Source organism: Phycodurus eques, chromosome 4 (assembly GCF_024500275.1).
Source record: "Phycodurus eques isolate BA_2022a chromosome 4, UOR_Pequ_1.1, whole genome shotgun sequence".
NCBI classification, from domain to species: Eukaryota; Metazoa; Chordata; class Actinopteri; order Syngnathiformes; family Syngnathidae; genus Phycodurus; species Phycodurus eques.
In genome coordinates this window covers 40,321-58,023 of record NC_084528.1, presented here as the reverse complement: position 1 = coordinate 58,023, position 17,703 = coordinate 40,321, and positions in this window count along the sequence as shown.

The following is a 17,703-nucleotide window of genomic DNA, read 5'->3' as shown; positions in this document are numbered from 1 at the left end:
CGAACAGGGAATTTCATGTCACCTTCTTGGCACTGCATTCAATATCATTGCATTTCTCCATGCAAAGATTGTGGATATGATTAATGATTCTGAAATGATTGATTTTTCTTTTATAATTTCTCTGTGACATACCTGAAAAAAGTGGAATCGTAGATGTTTTTTCCCTATATTATACTCATAATCCATCAAGGGAAAAACTCAACTCACACTGCTGTAAATGTTTCTGTTGCACACCACGCAGGGAACCAGATCACAAACATGCAGGCATGCAAGGAGAGACGTCAGAGTGAAAGTGGCACTGTGCAAAAGTGTGTTGCGGCTGGTGCCTTGCTCAAGTGCACCTCGACAGTTGTCCTGGAGCAGACTGAAACCTCTTCAACAATGAGTTGCCATGTATTTTACATGCAGTTGCCATTTTTACATGTCCTGAGAGAGACTTGAACCGTAACTCTCTAGCTCCATACAGTCCTTACCGAGGAGCTGACTGCTGTGCTGCCAATACATTGTATCCTTTGGCCAATATAAAGTCATTGTGTTCACAGTTGCATTATACAGTGGAACAGGTTACAAACTTAATTTGTTCTGTGACCCCGTTTGTAACCTGAAACGTTCTTAAACCAAGGTAATGTTTCCCATTGAAATGAATGGAAATTTAATAAATCCTTTCCAGCTCCAAAATGACGTTATACTTACCTTTTTTTATCGGTGTGTATGGTTAAAAATAAATGTGAAACATCGAAATTAGTGAAACCCGACTATTTTAAAGAAATAAAACTCAATAAACATGATAACAGTTTATTGCTTATTGCTCTTTAAGGGGAGGAGAACTACAGCTCAGAGGTGGGACCAAGTCATTGGTTTGCAAGTCACAAGTCAAGTCTTTACCCAAAAGTCCCAAGTCCCAAGTCAAGACAGGCAAGTACCAAGTCAAGTCCCAAGTCGAGACATGCAAGTCCCGAGTCAAGTTGCAAGTCCTACACTTTGAGTTTCGAGTCTTTTCGAGTCATTTTACCAACAAAAACATATTTGAATATGTATAATATTTAGGTTGAATTAATATAGATATTATATACTAGATTTATATATTTAATATATTTTAAAATCCATATTTATTCATCAAAACAAATTTGATAAGTGCAGTGAATCTTTATAACAAAATTAATCATCAAGGGAGGGGCTTAGTGTATTGCCCCTTCAAAACAGTTTGAGAGAAGGTTTTTAGTTATTCTAAGAAAATACTATGCGATGACTGACTTTTTCTCATTTTATTTCTGAAGTGACATGAAACATACCTGTCACAAATGAGAATTTGCAGCCAGTAGTGCCGCAATTAGTCATGGAGTATTCTACTGACAATTGTATCAGAATAATTAAGTACAAAGATAAAATATATTTTTGCTTAGTTAAAGAACAATTATGAATACACAAGAGAAAATGAGACTTCTCATTTAATAATGAACAGCCAATTGGGTTCCTCTTTGAGATAATCAAGTCTTTTTCTTAAATTCATATTCTGCATATAGCAGGAAACTGCAATAATTATCATTAATTAATAATAATACACAAATTAAAAACAGCCATCACAGAATTACATAACGCATTAAAACATATTCAACCGAGACAGGCACCTGGTCTGGACGGAATCCCTGTTGAATTCATTCAACATTTTTGGCCAACACTAGCGTCACTATTTTTCAGAACAGTCAATGAGATAAAGGACATAAGTAAAATTAGTAGCCATATGAACACAGCTTCAATTAAGTTATTACTAAAGCCAGAAAATACAAAGATGGCGCCTACCAGTGTGGTCGCCTCGGTAGCGCGCTCTCTAGTATTGTTTTTGTGTTTTTCGTCCGTCTTTGGCGACCTTACACGACTCATTTCCACAAGGGGAGACCTGCTAACCATCAAGGAGGCTACTCCGGACTTTCTGTCACCAACTTTCGCAAATCCGCTCAGTTTTTTCCCCGAGTTACTCACCGGAGCGGCGTCCGCGGTTTTCGGCGCATGGAGACGGAAACGGCGCCACAGAGGCAAGCGTGGCGGCATTCAGGTGAAACTCCGCAAGAGATGATACAGATTGGCGTTCCCGTCGATGCACCTCACGAATGTACGCTCCCTACCCAACAAAATGGACGAGCTTCATCTTCTGTTAAAGACCAGTAAAGACTTCGGCCGTACCGCCGCCATGTGCTTCACGGAGACCTGGCTTTGCGACGCTGTACCCGATGACGCCGTCATGCTTCTCGGCTTCCATACTCATCAAGCGGACCGTGACATGGAATCATCGGGGAAAACAAAGGGCAACGGGATATGCTTCTATATCGACGAAAAATGGTGTACGGACGTCACGGAGCTCAGCACACACTGCAGCCCGCATTTGAAGTCGCTGTTTTTTAACTGTAAGCCATTCTACTCGCCGCGTGAGTTCGCATCATTTATCCTGGCTGGAGTTTACATTCCGCCTCAAGCTAACACGAACACCGCACTGCAAACGCTCGCCGAACAAGTCAACGAAATTGAAAAAAGAAACACCCAGACTCACCCCTCATTATTCTCGGGGACTTTAACAAAGCTAAACTCAACCACGAACTCCCTAAATACAAGCAGCACATCGACTGTCCTACCAGGGAAAATAAAATTTTAGACCACTGCTACACTACGGTAAAAAACGCATACCGTGCTATACCTCGTGCAGCCTTGGGCTCGTCTGATCACTGCTTAATTCACTTAATACCGACGTACAGGCAAGAACTTAAATGCGCGAAGCCTACAGTGAAAACAGTAAAAAAGTGAACCAATAAAGCAAAGATGGAACTTCAGAGCTGCTTAGACTGCATAGACTGGAGTGTCTTTGAAAATTCAGCTGGCAGCCTGGATGAATATACGGACACTGTTACATCCTATATCAGTTTCTGTGAAGATGTGTATGTACCAACAAAATCATTTTGCACATTCAACAACAACAAGCCGTGGTTCACTGCTAAACTTAAGCAGCTTCGCCAAGCGAAGGAGGACGCATATCAGAGGCCCTGTATAATCGAGCTAGAAATCAGCTGACGAAAGAAATTAACATTGCAAAGAGGAACTATGCAGCAAAGTTGGAAAAACAGTTTAGCGCTAACGACTCTAAATCAGTCTGGCGTGCATTCCAATCGCTGACTAATTACAAGCAACGACCCCCCCAAGCTGAGAACAATAGCACACTAGCCAACGACTTGAATACCTTCTACTGCAGATTTGAAAAGGACACTTTCACGCGTTCAACACCATCATCCCTGAACTCCTTTCATCCAAGCTTCTCCAGCTCAGCGTCTCACCTGCCATCTGCCAGTGGATTTACAGCTTTCTGACGGGCAGGACACAGCAGGTCAGGCTGGGGGAGGCCACCTCACGCAGCATCAGCACTGGGGCACCCCAAGGTTTATCCTCTCTCCGCTGCTCTTCTCTCTCTACACGAACGACTGCACCTCAGCGCACCTGACTGTCAAACTCATGAAGTTTGCAGATGACACCACTGTCATCGGCCTCATCAAGGACAGTGACGAGTCTGCATATCAACAGGAAGCGGAGCGGCTGGAGCTGTGGTGCTGCCGACACAACCTGGAGCTGAACACGCTCAAGACTGTAGAGATGATAGTGGAATTCAGGAGGCATCCTTCGCCGCAGCTGCCCCACATGTTGTCCAGCTGCCTTGTGTCAACCGTCGAGACCTTCAAGTTTCTGGGAATTACAATCTCTCAGGACCTGAAGTGGGCGACTAACATCAACTCCGTCCTCAAAAAGGCCCAGCAGAGGATGTACTTCCTGCGGCTTCTGAGAAAGCACGGCCCGCCACCGGAGCTGCTGAGACAGTTCTACACAGCGGTCATCGAATCAGTCCTGTGTTCTTCCATCACAGTCTGGTTTGGTGCTGCTACAAAAAAGGACAAACTCCGACTGCAACGGACAATCAAAACTGCTGAAAGGATTGTCGGTACCCCCCTACCCACCATTGAGGACTTGCACGCTGCCAGAACTAAGACAAGAGCGTGCAAAATCCTCTCGGACCCTCCACATCCCAGTCACCAGCTCTTCCAGCTCCTTCCCTCAGGTAGGCGCTACCGATCAATGCAAACTAGAACTAGCAGACATTCCAACAGCTTCTTCCCTCTTGCGATCAACTTCTTAAACACCTAACCTACAATTCTATTGCAACATGCTGGCAATTTTTTGTCTTGAGTTTGTTGTCACATTTCTGTCGGGCCAATTATACATTACTCGTGCACTCACTGTAGTAGTCTCACCACGCTGCACTATTTGCATATCTGTTGTTGGCCAATACTGGCCACTCATGCCAGAGTAGCATCTGCTCCATTTGCACACTGATTGAGGAGTATCTGCAACATTTGCACAATCAACATTGTCCCAGATTATCGTACTACTCGCTTGAAGTCTCGGCGCCCTTTGCACAATGGTCATTGCACCGGACTATTGCTATATTAGTCATTCGAACTGCCCGAAGTGCAAGAGGACTCTGCATCTTTTTGCACAATTGTCACAAAAAAGAAAAAGGTGTATTACCAGATAACTAGAAACCCTTTATTGCTCAATGTCTTTATGTCTCAAAAGTGTTCTCTGTCAATTGACTGTCTGTTGTCATACTAGAGCGGCTGCAATTACCGGAGACAAATTCCTTGTGTTTTTTGGACTATACTTGGCAAATAAAGATGATTCTGATTCCGATTCTGAAGAATCGGCCAGGTTAAGTACATTGTTCATTGAATTCAGAGAGCACATTGCATGCATCAGGTTAGTTACTTGACGATTATCGAGATCATAAACCCAGAGAATTTAATGTCACGGTTATCTGCATTGTTATTTTGTCCTTTAATTACATTAAAATGATCATCAACTGATTTCTTTTCTGCCTTTTCTCCCCATCAAAGGACCACTCAGAAATGCGTGAGGTGTCTCAACAGTACGGAGACCCAATTACTACGGATGTGGAGTAGAAATCATCTGAAAGCGTAACAATTTGCCACACGTCCATTCTTAAAATTGTTTACAGTCAAAGTAAGACGGTGCTAAATGTAGGTTTATTTCTGTCAAAGGAGGAGTCAGATTGGTATGAGGCACCACCAGCAAACACTGACTTGTCGCCAACACTAGAGCAAGTAAGCAATTACAATGAACTGTCCAAATATGGACTGTTAGTGAATAAGATGATTGGGTTCAATTTTTCAGCTCATTCACATAACGGTTGGGGGTGAGGTCGGCAAGAGGCACATATACTGTAGACAGACATTCATTCACTTACACCTTGGAAAAGCTTTTATATATAATGTGATTTTATTCAGCGTATTTCACAAAAGTATAGCACATATGTTTGATAAACAATGAATAATGATATTAAAAGAATTTATTTCCAGTGGCAGCTTTGTCAGGGCTACAAATACAAAAATCAATATGTATTTATCCATCAATCCATTACCAGTGACCCCGAAAAGGGTTACCTGGCTGGATGCATGTATGAGAAGTTTGATATGCATTTTTAATTATTTAGTCCAAACCCACATGTGGAAGTAGTTACATCGGCGCACATCCACAGATTTTGAAGTCGTGTCACGGGTGTGTTGGTTGCAGTCTTCACCATGTCTCGTACACACCTGTTCCCGAGAGCATCTTCCCCACCTGTGTCTCGTTCACCCTAATTACCCCATGCATTTAACCTCGTGTCTCATTCTCCCTGGTCGCCAGTTCGTTGTACCTTGTTGTCACGTTCCAGCAGTCCTTGTTTCCACGTCACAGAGACAAGACAAGACCCTGTTCTGATTCTTGACCTTGCCTTTTTGCCTCACGTTTTTTGGATACTGTTGCCTTTGCGGATTGCCTGTCTGCGTACCGACCTCTGCCCGTTTATTAAACCTCTCTTTTTGAAACTGTCCATTTGAATTGGAGTCGTGCTATTTGGGTCCTGTCCTTTGTTCCGTTCATGACAAGTACCTATCCTACAACGTTGCTTCAGCCATTTGATGACGAATGCCAAGGACATTTGCAGAAAATTGTTAGAACAAGTTACTTTCTGTTTTTATAATAGTAATTTGAACAACGCTGTCACCCATATTTTTTGTTGATAACTGTGGTTACTAATTTTATAAGCACTTAAATATCTGTATGGTAACTTCTATTTTATATTTTGCTGTTACAGTGCCAAGCAACATTACCACCTTGCAATGCACGTGTTTGGACTTACAACTGCAACGACATTACAAGGTTGAGATGACGTGGTTTTAAGCCCTGCAGTTGTTTTCTCCAGTCCATGCAGTGGAGAAAATGTTGAAAAGCACTTCAAAAACCTTCAGCTCCTGATCCAAGACGAAAGGCTTTTGGAAACAAATCTCCGCTTGGAAAGCGAAACACCTGTTGAAGAGGTAACTGTTTCTTAAGATTCTGAAGTGATAACATGTCTTTATGATGTTTTTCTGTATTCGTGTTGTGGCGCAATGGCCTTTTTATGAAATCATGTTGCTTTGTGTGAAAGAACATAACAGGATGACGTGCGAAGCCATTTTGGTATAAAAGAGGAGCTTGAAGCACCATTGGTAGAGTCTGCTGCGGGTTGTGTACGAACGCCCAGCTTGTATTCAAAGCTCGCTCTACCAAGGGTGTGGGCTCTCCATCCTACTGGCATACGGTAAGAGTTGCTAAGAGCTTGATACGCTTTGTGTGAACTTATTCGTTGGTCTAATAAAGAGTGCCATTTTGTTAGCAACAAATCTGTGTTTGTGTGGTTCATTTCTGAGTGCCCATCTCCAACGATCCTTGTTTAAATTTGATACTAAGCCCAGGCAAGGTATCAGAAATGTTTTAAAACATTTTTGGCGTTGTCGGCAGGATCAAGGAGAATACATTCAGAAATGTCTTGTTTTAAGTGTAAAACTGTGAAGGAGGCGGAAGTGGCCTCAAAGGAAGAGTGTGTTTCGGGATGGGAAAGTGTTGCATTTCGAGACATAGGAAGCTTGTTACGGCGACATGGGGGACGCCCTGGGCCGTGGACAGGAGCGATTCCTGCAGCTAGCCCGCCTGTGCTTAAAGAAATGCTAAGCAGGGTGGAAGTGCGAGAAAAGGCTCCCTTAGGAAGAGTACGAGAAATGATGTGGATTTGTGCGGAAGCTTGGAAAGAGAGGGATGGGACGCTTGATAAGGTGCGCGCCTCGGACATGCAGAAAGGGCAAAAGTTGGCCCAGTCTGAGGCAAAGATTAAATTGATGGAACAAGATTTGGACCGAGCCCAGTCTATGCTGGGAAAGACGGTGGCACATATTTCACGACTTACGCGGGCTAATAAGAATAAAAAGCCACGTAAGGTTGATTCTAAGCAGGTCCGCTCTTTCGCTCTGGCGTTACCAGAAGACTGGGAGCCAGAGGGGTGGAGTGGGGATGTGTGGGGAGATGGTGATTTATTATACGGTGGGGAAATGACACCTCAGCCACTGTATCCAAATCTTGGTCATCTCCAAATAAAGCCAATTTCCCGTAGACGGGAGGAACAACAGGTTGTTCTGCCCGTATTCGAGGAGGAACGAGATGCGAATAATGTTCCTATTGTAGATATCGACGGAAACCCCATAATGAAGCAGATAGTTCCGCCTCAGCCTCCACCTAGAATGACATTGACAAAGGAAGATTTTTCTCAAGAAGAGATAGCTCACCTAACCTCTAAATATCGACAGCGACAGGGAGAACCAATTGATTCCTGGTTAAGGCGGTTATATGAGGAAGGAGCTGATTCTATAGAGATTGATTCAGGCGACTACTCACGATTCGGGGGCCTGAGTGCAGACTCTCGAATGAATGCTGAGTTTCGCTCGAATGGACGAGCGTTGGAGGTGGGGGATTCCTTCACGCTGTTTGCTTTGTATGCTGTGTCTGGCCAGGGGGTGTATCCAACTTGGCACGATTGGCCAGAAATAAAAGGGCAGTGGGTGACTATTCGTGATGCAATACAGCAGATGGGAAGACTGTGTACGCGGGAATCCATATCACGGGCGGGACACGCTTTTATTGATGACGCTGTGGTGCCAAAAGTAGTACGCGATGCTATGATTCGAGATGCTCCTCCTCATTATAGGTCTGCGATACTTACTATTTTGCTAGGAGCTGTTGAAAATAGCTTCAGTGATGTGAAAACGCGGCTAGTGGAATTGGCAACGTTAGGAGACTGGGGAGAAACTGCTCGCCCCTCTCGTATGGAGCCGCGGGGCGAACACAGACCCGAGAGGGAATATCGCGGACCGCGCCCGAAAACAGAGGGGGGGAGTAATAATAGAAAGGAAATGTGGAGAGTGTTGCTTGCAGCAGGAGTTCCAGCTGAGGAAATAGATGGTCAGCCTACTAGTGTATTGGCGGCCAAATGCAAGCAACAAGGGCTGAAAGTTAATTGCCTCAGTCTCGGCACGTTTGGCAGAGAAGTAAAATCGGACATTTCAGAGCTGGCCACACTCCTTAAAGGAATGATGACTGCCAGCACCAGACCGTCCGCCCCTCCCATGGAGGAGGAGGAGGAGGAGGACACAGATGAGGAAACCAGATATGTGGCAGCGGTAAAAAAGGGCAAATCTAAGGGAAGGGAAAGAATAAGGAGCGGAGATCTAAGGGGCAGGATTTCTTCAGCTAGGATAAAGGCCAAACTCAATCAACCAGTCAAAATAAATTACAACACCGTTGGTACATAGGAGACATCCGGCCTCATGTAGCAATGGAAATTTATTGGGACAATTCGGTGCAACATGTATCAGCGCTGGTTGATACAGGAGCGGAGGCCTCTTTAATACATGGAAATCCCGATAAAATGAGAGGGGAAGTAGTTCCATTAAGGGGACTAGGGAGACAAATTGTAAAAGGGAAGGCAGTCACTCTGCCTCTAAAAATTGGATCCATGCCTATTCGCAAATTCGAAGTTGTGGTCACTCCCATACAAGAGTGGATAGTCGGGATGGACATTTTGGCCGGGATGACCTTACATTTAAAAATGGGAAAATTTCAGTTTGGTACTGAGATTGCCATTAGATCCATCCTGGTGGGCAAGATTAAGATGGCTCCTTTCCCCATTCCCGAAGCCTCAGAAACTGTTTGTCAAAAACAATACAGGATTCCAGGAGGACAGAACGAGATAACTGCTACAATAAAAGAGTACTTGGAAGCCGGAGTAGTGAAAACAACTACCACAAAGTGGAACAACCCTTTGTGGCCTGTGAGGAAGTCAGACGGGTCATGGAGAATGACTGTTGACTATAGAAGGCTAAACAAACTAACACCAGCCCTGACGTCAGCTGTCCCGGATGCTATTAGCATCATAGAAAGGATACAGCATCACAGTGGGACATGGTATGGAGTGATAGATTTGGCTAACGCCTTCTTCACCATCCCAATCCCAGAAGACAGAATGGAACAGTTTGCATTTACATGGGAAGGGAGACAGTATACCTTTACTCGCCTGCCCCAGGGCTACATGCATAGCCCAACAATTTGCCATCGGATCGTGGCAGAGCACGTAGCGGAGTTGCCCGTGCCTCGACACGTTGATATCACACTATATTGACGACATTATGATGCAAGGAAATACTGAACGAGAGGTAAAAGAGTGGTTGGACAAACTCGTTGTGCACATGAAAGCGTTTGGGTGGGAGATAAATCCCGCCAAAGTCCACGGACCAGCTCAAACGGTCAAATTTCTGGGTATAATTTGGAATAAAGGAGAAAGGGAAATTACCGCTAAAGCCAAAGAAAAAGTGGCTAATTTTCCCGTACCACACAGCAAAAAAGATGCTCAAAAATACATTGGGCTCTTTGGATTTTGGAGACATCATATCCCGCATTTGGGGCAAATCCTCCAGCCCTTGTACAAATGTACGAGGAAGAAGGAGGATTTTGAATGGGGACCTGAACAACAAACGTCCTTCGAGCTGGCGAAAGAGGCTATACAACAAGCGGTGTCACTGAGGAAAATGCAAACAGGCCCCGTGGAGCTGCAAGTTTCAGCCTTAAATGACTACGCAAATTGGAGTCTGTGGCAGAAACAAGAAAAAATAAGGAAACCCTTAGGCTTCTGGTCCAGGAAACTAACTGACGCAGGGATACGGTATACACCATTTGAGAAACAGCTATTGGCATGCTATTGGGCGTTGGTAGAGACAGAAGCACAAACAGTGGGACATGAAGTAATAATGAGGACACACATTCCTTTATTGAATTGGGTAATGAGTAATCCCACCACTCACAGGATAGGAACAGCACAGGAGGCTAGTATCATAAAATGGAAATGGTACATTTCAGAACGAGTAAAGCCCGGTCTAAAAGGGGTTTCAATGTTGCATGAACAGGTTGCTGAGGTGCCTGAACAGGATGAGGTTCCCTTCGAGGTGAAGCCCTTGGAGGAATCCCCGGTAAAAGCAGGACAAAAATGGGATGAACTAACAGACAGTGAGAAACAATATGCTTGGTTCACAGATGGCTCATGTCAATATCATGCAGGAAAGCGGAAGTGGAAAGCGGGGGCGTTCAATCCACAGGTTGGACAATCCCTAGAAGAAATGGGAGAAGGAAAAAGCAGTCAGTGGGCAGAATTGAAAGCTGTACACATGGTAATAATGCGAGGGGGACCCATGGGGGTTCACTTGTATTCTGATTCATGGTCGGTGGTGCAAGGGCTGCTGACGTGGATGCCCACGTGGCATGCTACCAATTGGATGATTGTATAATCAAACTGCTGACCAGCTAGTAAAGATTATGGCGGTCAGACGAGAGTCAAGTCCAGGCCTTGCTAGGTGGGCACACTATAAGGCAGGACACTGGGGACTCATTTCACAGGAAATGCAGTAAAAACCTGGTCGCGAGAACACAATGTGGAATGGATCTATCACATTCCCTATCACCCTCAAGCCGCGGGGTTGATAGAACGAATGAATGGTTTGCTCAAGGAGGCTATCAGGAAAAATGCCTCCGACCGAACTCTGAACAAATGGAGGGAGTACTTGGAGCTGTCTGTTGACCAACTCAACAATAGACCAGTGGGGTCAGGAGTGACACCACTGATTCGAATGGTCTCAAATCAGGAGACAGTGAGTACCGAAGCAGGTATCAGAATGTGGAAAATAGATTCAAATGCAGAACTTCCTGTACGAGCTACACCTGGCTCTGCGGGACTGGACCTGAGAACACTGACCACAGTCACGATCCTCCCACAAAAAATCCAAATTGTCAAAACAGGTTTGGGATTGCAATGTCCAAAAGGGACCTACGGTCACATCTTACCACGAAGTGGATTGTCCCTAAAGGGACTAACCATCCAAGCAGGTGTAATAGATGCTGACTATCAGGGTGAAATAGGAGTGGTGTGTAAACTATTCGCAGAACAACCACTGGTGCTGGAAAAAGGTAGCAAAATAGCCCAATTGGTCATCCAACCGTGCAATATGACAAAGGCACAGGAAATTCCCAAACCCGTGCTCCAAACCACAAGGGGCGATGGAGGATTTGGCTCAACAGACAAAACAGGGGCTAAGGTGTGGGTGAAGCAAGTCTCAGGGCCACCAAAGGCTGCTGAGATAATCGCTCAAGGGTCAGATTCAACGGTCGCTGTGTTATATCAAGGACAGGAAAAATGGGTCAATGTGCCCATAAACAAATGTTATTTGCGTGAAAACTAATCATGTCCTTTTTGTCAATAGTGTTAATAATGTTTGTTACAGTAAAGTGTGGATGCCGTGGTAGGAGTTCCTGATCGGAAGGAAACCAACGAAAGGACGAAGAAATGGAGGATATCCGGCGCCAAGGAATTGGAGGTGTCGCCTTTTGGGTCATCTGCCTCCTTGTCCCCGGTGCCATGGTCCGGCCCTGTTGGGGGATGACAGAAGGAAGATTGTTGACTCCCGTCAACCGGCTCACTCTCCGCGATGAGGGGGCGTGCGAGGTCGTCAACCTCACGAGCAACTGTAACTTTTGGTATATCAAGGGATATCGGGGCCAGGATGTTCCGGTATTCAGGAAAGGATGTAACATGACGGTGTCGTCAGAGACAGCTGTGTGCCTGTTACCCGGTAGCAGCACTGGGTATGCGTACATCAACTCCACCACTTGCTTGGAGAATGGTACCAGCTGGACCTGGAGCTGCACGGAAGATACAAAAATGTGGTTGGTAGCACCAGTCACTGCATGGAAAAACCGTGTTTGGGTTTCTTCTGAAGAACCGGGGGTAGCACAGACACAGCTTGCCCCAATCATTGACACATGCACCCACGTTGCGCAAGCTACACAGGAAACACGAGTGTATTGGACAATACTCTTTCCTCCCATTCCTAAATGCTACTGGCGAAAAAGAGCCTGGTATGATACTGTGTTAGGGGGAACGGGAACATTATTAGGGGTATCTAACACTATTGACAATGGGGTAACCAGAACAATGCTATCCAACACGGGGCAACACGCCTCCAGGGCCCTACACCAAGTAGGAGCCTGGATGCCACAAGCATTAGTAGGACAGATGGAGAATGCAAACTTATGGAAGTCGGTGTTTCAATGGGAGTTGAAATTATGGAATGAAACATATGATGCATTAACTAACTTGTCACATATTGGAAATTGGACCACGTGTAGCATACAAACAATACATGCTGCAGTACAAAGGGAATCGTTCCAAAGAATAGTGACTACGGGTAATTATAGAGAGTGGAGGAATATTTGGAATATATCCAACTCTCTATGGTTACAATTGCATTCCGAACATACTGATTGTAACGACATTAGGTGTACTGGGTATTGGACTCAGTACAACGTGACAACAACAAAGGTGGTTTGTAAATATCAAGTTTTACCTGTCATCACGGCAAGTGGTTATTGGTTCCTACACATAGACGGAGAGTGGTTTGAACCAAAAACCAACAACACCTTTAAGTCTGATTTGTGTGATCTAACTGATCAAGGGATGGCTTGTCGTCTGCAACAAGCGTATTCGAACCCGTGTTTAACCGACTCAGAGGTCGTACTTTGTGATTGGACGAGAGAATCGCCTCGAGAGATGTTATGGCAAGTTGGACCGCATACTCTCTGCGTGGCTACAATGCAAAATAACTCACAAGTACCTTCGGTTCCCTTTGTTGGCTGCCTGTATAACGTGCACATATGGCACTGGAGAAACCTGACGTATTGTTTGACTAATTACACTGTGTCCCGTAGGCTAACTACGGTACAGTGGGAAGTATTACACTCTCCCTGGACAGTTTCACTGGGACGGTTCAAATGCGCATTGGACAGCTCCACTGAGATTCAGAAATTGATCAAGTCACATACGTCTAATGTATCCAGTCTCATGGTGTCTACTCTGGTGGTCCAAGGGAAGATAGTACACGCGGCCAAACTAGTGCAACAAGCATCCGCGCACCATTGGTGGGATATCTTTTCAGGGATGTCAGTCACTGCGCGTACGACACTGGTGCCACCCTTGATCATTCTTTTAGGAGTAATATGTACTTTAACTTTTTGCAATATTGGGACTTGTGTCTATGTACGTCGCATTCGGCTTGATGTGGAGAGGGAAATATATCGACGCATGTGATGAAACTGATAGTAATACTGTCTGCAACTCATTTTGGTAGGACCCAAATGATGGTGGAGTTAAGACCACAGTCCACGCATGAGTTTTATTTTGAAGAATGGTCTACCCAATTAAGCTATACTCAACGAGAGTATGACTTATCTTTAGAAAGGTTGTGGGATTTATTACGAGGAGTCGTGGTTCACCGCATGACCTTTGACGAGGAATCAGTGCAAAGTCCATATGCTTACATCAATTGATGGAAAAACATCAAGAGTGGAATGAAGTGATAACATGTCTTTATGATGTTTTTCTGTATTCGTGTTGTGGCGCAATGGCCTTTTTATGAAATCATGTTGCTTTGTGTGAAAGAACATACTTTATGTTATGAAATCATGTTGCTTTGTGTGAAAGAACGTAACAGGATGACGTGCGAAGCCATTTTGGTATAAAAGAGGAGTTTGAAGCACCATTGGTAGAGTCTGCTGCGGGTTGTGTACGAACGCCCAGCTTGTATTCAAAGCTCGCTCTACCAAGGGTGTGGGCTCTCCATCCTACTGGCATACGGTGAGAGTTGCTAAGAGCTTGATACGCTTTGTGTGAACTTATTCGTTGGTCTAATAAAGAGTGCCATTTTGTTAGCAACAAATCTGTGTTTGTGTGGTTCATTTCTGAGTGCCCATCTCCAACGATCCTTGTTTAAATTTGATACTAAGCCCAGGCAAGGTATCAGAAATGTTTTAAAACAGATTCCCATTTACACACTTTCATTGAATTTTCAAATTCACATGGACTACGAACAAACAAATTATAGAGATTGTACAGAGCCCCTAAGGTGACATGGAACAAAAGAAGAAGAAAAAAATGCATTCTCTCACAAAAATGTAGCGTTCAGAATGCAAATATTGCAATGCAAAAACTCACGTATCACATGATACGTTTGGCGTTATAAGGTCATTAAATATGGAAAAACTCTTAAACTCTTACCGCATTTTGTCGCAAAGATGAGTAAGAATCAGCCAGGGTAAGTACATTGTTCACGGTTACAGTACTATGGAAAACAAATGTTTCCCCGACATTGCCGTAACACGGGCTGCCATAAGATAGATTTTGGCGATGCTTACGGGTGTTCATAAAGTATGTATTTCAGTTTGCATTCGACTATGGGCATGGGGGACTTAATATATTTTTTTGCATTGTTCTACTGTTAATCATGATTAGTAGCGGGTATGCTGTCCTCACAACACGTTGCCTATGTGAAGCTAGACAGCCAGCGAAGGAATACAGAAAACTCCATACACAAGGCTTTTCTTGTTTTTATGGAGGTCTGTTGTGCTGATACAAATATCAGGCTGAAATGAGAGTAACTGAAACAAACAGAAAAATATACATTTAACGACACTGTATATTTGTGTAAAATATAAGTAGCTGGCAGTTCTAATCAGGATTTTCAGTATTCAAATAAAAACATTATGGACCTTGTGGTTAAATTTCGTTCGCCTGTGCTTCTGAGTCGGAGATCTCCCGGGACAACTCCGACTTCCGTCTGACATGGGCTGCATGAAGACTTCGAGACACTTGGCGTTTGGGCTAACTCGATTTATTGAACAAGCCTTAGTGTCATAGCAGCTGCTTACATTTCCCGAACGACGACAAATCCCCCGAAAACCCCGGGATCTCAGTTTATCAAGGTTCTAAGTCTCTGGGCGTGGAATTAGCCCCCTCCCTGGTTGCATCCGGAAGGATGCTGCTCCTCATGACCATATTTGGAATCTCACTCGCCAGCTGGTGTCTCTCCGTCTGGTCCATCTTTCTCCCCAGGGCCCTTTGTTGCGATAATGAAAAACTGTTCTCTTCGAAGATCTGGCCCGGTTGTAAACCCCCGACAGGTCTCTGTCAGTGGGGGCAGGAGAACCCCAATATACATATAACTGGGTAAAGGATGTCCTCACCGCAGGAAGGCCGAGTAAACGCTGCCTCCCTCCTCGGTTTCTGCAGCAGTCTCTTCCGGGAGTTCCATGCAGTGGACAATTTTCCACTCTCAGTTCATATCGTCAGTCCGTCCGGGCTACAAAGGATGGTAGCCCTGGTTTAGATAAGCAGATCTCTGCCCATCAGGTTCACTGGAGCCCCTCTCATGGGCACTCCTGCACAGCTCATTCAGGTGGTTGTCTTCCCTTAGCGGGGTTCAGAGGCTCTGTCTTTCCTCCGTCCCCTGGCTCCGGGCTCATTGGGCATTCGGACCAGTCCTCATCGCAGTAGTACTGGCGAGATGGCTCTTGTTGCTGTGGAGCCTGCTGCGGACGCTGTTGCCGGGCCGCGCCTACCTCTCCCTCGTGAAGCTTTGTAGCCTCCTCTTTGAGGTGTGGCCTCTCCGGGTTCCACTGGAGGTCGCTGTCGAATCATTGGGTAAACAGTACCTTGGCAATCGTCAGTGTCCATACTGACCACCATTGAAGCAAGCTTGGCCCGCTGGAGGTCGGCAAGGGCTTCCCCTGCCTCCGTTGGTGTACTCTGTCACGACTCCCGCCTCGTTGAACCCTGCACCATCCACATCTGTTTTTCTGCGTCCATTTTTATTTATTTATTTTTAATGGCCACTTTACGGGCCTTGGCCAATTGTAGCTTCAAAAGTTGTTCCTGCATGTCCTTTACCTCATCTGATGATTTGTGTTTTCTGTCGACAAAAAGTTTCACATGGTGTGACACATGACAATTAAAGAAGCTATCTCCCCCTTTCATGAGGTCAGGGTCTTTAAAAGTTCAGTCCTAACTTCAACCGGCAAGGTGTCAAGTAAAGCTTTTCCATAAATAACATTTGCCTCCCTTAAACGGGAGGAATGTGTGGCCCGGTCTTATCTGTTCAAATACTTGATGTGATGTGAATTTCGAAGTGAGAACTGGGATCCATGAGAGGTTTGAAGTCCGGAAGCTTCGGCACCGTTGGGGAAGAGGACGGGAACATGTCACACAGCAAACACTATAGGAGCAAAAGGGGCAAATTTCAGGTTCGACATGATTCAGACCCGACCGTGCCAAAATATCGTCCGATTGGTGAACCGAAATGCAACAGGCGCGTATCAATCTCACTATGTCACCACACGCCAGGCTCATGTTGTCCGTCAACTTTTTCAGCCCCTGGATCCAAATTACACCAACCGCAGCCAGTCGGGGCAGCCGTTTCTGTAAAAACTCCCAAAAAAATTTAAAGACAATTTTTGGATATTTACCCACCTTTTTGAATGCGGGCTCGTGCGGAATTGATAGGAATTTTCTTTCCCCTCTACAATTGGTCTCCCATTTGAGCAGCTCCCTTGACCGGCAATTGCCGGTTATAGTGACGTCACTGGGGCCGTTTTCGGGATGGTCCGTAAATTGTATTTAGCGGGGGAATTTGTCGCTTTTTTTTTTCGCTGAACAGCTGCCATGGCAGGGCACAGCAGACAAATCTCATAAATTTCTCTAGCAACATATTTTCCTTCAGCAACCATTACCAATCCTCTCTGAATTTATCCCTACTAAACTGAGCGCGCCGCCAAGCCCTTTACAGCTTTATAACGTCCTTGTCATCTCGCGAGTATATTAAACTTCGCTGCGTTTTACTGTCTGTCTATCTCTTCGGCACTACATTAAAGTAATTCTATAACCCCTAACTATCGTTTTTACAAAAACTCCTTTCAATGTCCGGTCACATCCATACCTCCGTTGAACACATTTGGCTGCTACCGCCGTCCGCACACACAATAAAATCCCGCACTTTTTATGCCATACATTCAACTGCGCGTGGAGCCCGAAGTGGGCCAGAATCGCCTCGATTCACAGCATTCCTCTTCGCTCAGGTTTTAACGGCTCCGTAACACATGCGTGGCCTCACCAATTCAACCGCCGCCGTAGCCATCCCGTGAAGCGTTTATGCCAACAAAAACATCCGGGGTCGTGTCTCGCCTGCTTCCCTGGGAACACTGGCCAGCTCTTTTTGACCCGGAAATAGAACAGCACGATGCAATTCTGACGTATTCACGGCCGCCCGGCATCCGCGTTGTGTATATATATATATACATCTATATTAATTTATCTTCCGAAATATAGCGTGCTTACCTATGTAAACACCTGATACTTAGACCTTACTT